Genomic DNA, 5,674 nt, shown 5'->3' with positions numbered 1-5,674 from the left:
ACACTTCGATACGCGTCATGAATCTTGTGGTTGCAAAATGGGCGTCCATAGCCGTCGTTCTAGGTCCTAATACGCCTGTTATGCATTCCCGCATAAAGCTCCCTCGGGGTTCGCCTCTTGCACCTCCTCTGGGCATCTTCATCCTCGCTGTCCACATCGTCAGACAACACCTATACATATAGTAAAACAAATTTGGCATCAAATCACTGATTACATGTCGTGAAGTAGGATTAGGACTTTATGGCTATTTATTTATACATATTCAGGGATTATGGTTTGATTTTCAAGCACAGTCGTCTATGTACAGACCAATCTTGAAGAAAATAATGGCACAAACATATGTAGGTCATTCAAAATCAATTGTCAAGTTCTGGCTAGGAATTATTAGCACGAACACTAACCCTAGTCAGATTACTAGTAGAAATCATTTGTACAGATGAAACAACTAATCACTTATCACCTGTACCATTCAAACAATCAATACACTAGACGGATCTAACGAAACTTACTCAGATTTCATGGATTGGGAGAACATAACCACAGAATTTGTATTCCAAAAAGGGGGAGGCAGGAGTAACCAGAGAAACCCTATGATCTATTTGACACATAAATGGGTATAGATGACTAACCAGGTGTCCGTCATCGTCGGAGTCATCGTCGGAGTCGTCGCCGGAGTGGTCGTCGGAGTCGGTGTGGAACTCCGCCTCCAGCTGTGGAAGCTCGACGCCGTCGACGACGTCAGGGTGCAGCGATAACTCGCCGGCGGTGACGGCAACCTCTGTCTCCATCTCCACGCCGTGCTCCAGTGCTTTAGCAGCCCCGGCGTCGCCACTCCCTCCGATGGGGCACTTTGGCGGCATCCTCATACACTGATGGCTTTGAGGACTGTGAGCGGCGTCGAGGATGCAAGTGGAGAGAGAGGCTTGTGTGTGCGTAGCGCGGATGGGGGGTGCAGCTACTCGGGCGCATCATTAATATGGAGTAGTGGGAGTTTTGGGAGAGAGGCGGGCGGCGGTCAAACTTATGGCTCGCCTCCCGGTGAGCCTGCGCACAGGACCGCTGGCATGCCTACAAAAGTTTCACACAACTAATCGCACGCCTCCCGATGACACTGCGCAGCAAGCACGCCTCCGTCAATTCACACACCTGCACACATGCCTCCCCGTCTGCCTGCGTGGCGGACTGCTCGCATGCGTCCCATCAACTCACGCCTGCTCGCATGCCACACGGGTCGCGCGGCGGCACGTATATTGTTTTTCTATTTGGATGATTAATGATGCCGCTTTATTGCTTAACTGAAGCATGGCATGTATCCATTGTTGGTCTAACGCTCACGGTTCGAATAAATAATCTGTTTGGGATATTGGTTCCCAATTATTAATGATCTCCCGTCTGTAATTAGATAAAGATTACATCAAAACTGGTCTCAAATTTGACAAAAAAAAGTACAATGCCACTTTGTATTGGTGTCCATATGACAACACGATAAGTTTCATGAACTTCAAATATGTTTTGGATGTACAAGAATTTAAAAATCAAGATTCTCAATGTTTGAAATTTGTTGCACGGGGAGTAAACATGCACCCAGTGAGACACATGTGTTTTTGCAATCCATTTAGGTGCACTGTCACGTGTGCATGTAGCTCAAATTTGATTTTTGCACATTATACCCATAGAAAATCAAGCAATCAATGTACTAAAACGTCTTAATGATCTCTGTGATTTTTTTGAAATTAAAACGCCCTCCTTTGGTAACATGTATGTTCAACGCGGGATAATTAATTGAACATGCATCGTAGTTCCGGTGGATTCGCGGTGTATGTGGGTGTGTGCGTCTGGGGCTGGCTCGCAGTACACTACGAGTTGTGAGCCACCGTGTGGGTTGGCCGTTTCGTTTGGCAGGCTGGTGCCACATCAGGGTCGTGAAATCATTATTTAAAACAATACACAACCCTTTCATACATAAATGTTTTGGCCACATGCAGTCGACGGTTGTCCTACACGGCACTCGATACACGCATGTGACGCTTTCTGTTGGCCCGCGAGGTCGTCGTCCATCACTTTGACGAACAGCCGGCAGTGAGGTTAATTTGAGTAGCAAGGTAGAATCTTTTTTGTTTGTGTTATGGTGGTATATAGTACGCGTCAAAGAGGTGGGAGGGGACTAGCATATATACTAGACATATGCGTCCGTGAACAAGTACACCTCACTCAGTGTCGGGATTTTTTGGTTACCGAGGCACGTCCCACATCAAAATTGTGAAATTGGTTATTCAAACATCACACAACACCTTTTTGGGCCACATGCATATATATCCTAGCTAGGACACTCACGTGTGACGCTTCCATCTATGGGCCCACGAGGCCATCGTCGATGCATGCATGCATGTATCACTTTGACCTACATCGGGAGAGGTTAATTAATTTCACCATCGATGAGGATTATTTTGGGTTGTACATATATTACGGCAGGAGCATATAGTATGCGGTGAAGATGGGGGAAGGGGACCATCATATGTAGTACGCTTGATATGAACCTTGCTCTGTGTGGGTGCATGGTTTATGGTTTTTGAGGCATGTGGCACATCAAAGTTGTGCATTTTGGGTATTCAACATATATATGTTTGGCCCACATGCAAAGCGATGGTGGTTGTCCTCTCGCATCCACTTAAGCGGTTATCAGCGATATCGATGCTTTCCATCTGTGGGCCCGCTTGGTCCATCACTTCTTTTTGCTTGACAACAAGAGAGGTTAATTTAATTTAGGGGGGGATTATTATTTTTGCTCTGGGATGACATGCATGATACACTTTGAGCACACACACATGCATGTGTACGCATGAATCCCTCCCATCGAGTCGAAGTGGCTAGTACAACGACACCATCATGAACCAATCTCGCTCTGTGTGGGGAGCTATTGTACGATTTTTGACACACGCGCTAGATCAATGTTGCGTATTCAAACATGCATGCACGCATCACCTCCATACATATGCATGTGGTGGTTGCCTTCGAACGATACACTCCCTCGTGTGGTTATCAGCGACAAGCCTATATATTCGTGGGCCCACGTGGCCATCCATGATCACCTTGACCAACAACAAGATAGATTACCATGGCGGATTCTTCATTTGGTTCGTGTTATCGTAGTATAGGTCATGGTGAGATTCAGACCTAATTAAGTTTGAGCGCATATACTATGCACGCATGCATGCATATATGAATCCCCGTTGTTGGCTTGAAGTGTGGTGTAACATACATATGCATCGTCAACCTAACCCTCACTCAGTGTAGGGATTTCTAGTTCGAAATCACGGTGCCACATCCAAGTTGTTCATTGTTACTCGAAAACACACCTCTCCATACATATGTTTGGGCCACACGCATGTAGTGGTTGTCTTCAGGGACTAGCTACTTGCGTGATTATTGGCGAGCTAGCCCATCTTCGGGGTCGCATGGATGGCCATAACTTTGACCAACAACAAGAGAGAGGTTGTACGACCAAGGTGGATTATTCTTGGTCCATTTTCTGATCCATCTTGGTGAGATATATGCCTCTCTGGCCAGCCGACTGAAAGTGTGTGTGGCGGGAGGGGGGGGCTTGCTACATCGCACTTTGCTAGGTCAACCTCGGTTGGGGGGCATGCATTCATAGCTTAATTAGGATTCCTTTCGTGGCGACACGAGGGGGGTGGGGGGCTGCTAGCTACTTCGCACTTTGCTAGGTGAACCTCGGTTGGGGGGGGGCATGTGCATTCATAGCTTAGGATTCCCTTCGTGCCGACACGAGGGAGGGGTGGCTGCTAGCTACTTCGCACTTTGCTAGGGTGAACCTCGGTTGGGGGGGAGGGCATGCATTCATAGCTTAGCTAGGATTCCCTTCGTGCCGACACGAGGGAGGGGGGTTCTAGCTAGTTCACACTTTGCTAGGTGAACCTCGGTTGGGGGGGCATGCATTCATAGCTTAGGAATCCCTTCGTGCCGACACGAGGGAGGGGGGCTGCTAGCTCTACTTCACACTTTGCTAGGTGACCTCGGTTGGGGCGCATGCATTCATAGCTTAGGATTCCCTTCATGCCGACATGAGGGAGGGGGGCTGCTAGCTACTTTGCACTTTGCTATAGTGAACCTTGGTTGGGGGGGCGCATGCATTCATATATAGCTTAGGATTCCCTTCGTGCCGACACGAGGGAGGGGGGCTGCTAGCTACTTCGCACTTTGCTAGGTGAACCTCCGTCGAGGGGGAGGGGCATGCATCCATAGCTTAGGATTCCCTTTGTGCTGACACGAGAGGGTGGGAGCAAGCAATACCGTGCGCTTTGCGAGAGAGGTGCCACATCGAAGTTGCATTTGGTATTTCAAAATCAAACCACCCTTTTGATACATAAATTTGGTCCACATGCAAGTGTGTTCGTGTTCTGACCCTCTCCCGCGACATTTTTCGCCAAATTTATGAACATTAGACAAGTCAGATGACGCAACAGACACGGTTCACTCAAACTAACCGTGTGCCACGCCGGTGCACCTGTCACACACACACACACCCGCACAGTACATTGGGCTCCATGAGGCTCCCCCTCTCAAAAATATCTGCCCGCTTCGAGGGTTTCTCTGTTTCATAGCACACGGTTGTTATCTCCGGACCGTGTGCGATGTTTCTTGTTCCCAATCTCGCCTGCATCGAAAATATCTGCCCGCCTCGAGGGTTTTTCTTTTTCATAACACACGGTTGTTATCTCCGGACCGTATGCGATGCACTTTCATCAAAATTTTCAATAGCCCGGCATTTCACTCCCGCGTTAGACTCCCGCGTAATAAAATTTTCAGTACCCGCGTCATTTCCTCAAACACCCCGCCCCCCCTCCACACACACACACACACACACACACCCCAAAACCTCCTTGGGTGTGCGCGCGCGCGCACACACACACACCCTCCCTCGCTCGAAACCCTAGCAAAGTCCCCGCCACCGCCACCGCAAGGCCTCCATTGTCAGCATCTGTCGGTTTGCCCGTGGAGTTTACCCACCGATCTCCATACCTAGGCCGCCCTGAGTTTCTTAGATGACGCCTGCCAAACGCCCCCTTTCCCACATATCCCCATCCCCATCCCCCACTCCAGAGCGTCGTAGCCTAAGCCCGGCTACGCTTCCCATGGAGCTCGAGGAGCGACTGGCCCAGAAGAGGTGTATAGCGGTCTCCTCGCCCGACGTCGCCGAGGAAGCTGACAACCATTACTAGCGGCAGGCACTCAAGCACCGGGCTAGAGTATGCGGGCATGGCTCGTCCACCGGCTACCACATCGAGGTCATCGATAGCGACGCCCTGAGGTGGGCTGTGTCACAGGTTAAGTGGCCCAGCCCCAACCCCTCGGGTTGAACCGCCGTCGATCTTATCCATCGCCCCGCCACTGATCTCCTCTGGCTCGCTGTCAACAATTTGCCATTCTACATCACCATCGAGCCCCTTTTGTCATTTCTGAAGGACACATTCTGCGACGCTGGCTTGGGATCCACAGCTTCCAAGTCAGACCTCATCGACGGCGACCACGAGGAGGGCTGCTACCTCTTGAGCACTGTATTGGTTTTCCCTTGAAGAGGAAATGGTGATGCAGCAACGTAGCGTAAGTATTTCCCTCAGTTTTTGAGAACCAAGGTATCAATCTAGTAGGAGGC

The sequence above is a fragment of the Aegilops tauschii genome, chromosome 2 (assembly GCF_002575655.3).
Source record: "Aegilops tauschii subsp. strangulata cultivar AL8/78 chromosome 2, Aet v6.0, whole genome shotgun sequence".
Classification (NCBI taxonomy): domain Eukaryota; kingdom Viridiplantae; phylum Streptophyta; class Magnoliopsida; order Poales; family Poaceae; genus Aegilops; species Aegilops tauschii.
Note: the sequence above shows the minus strand (reverse complement) of the source record.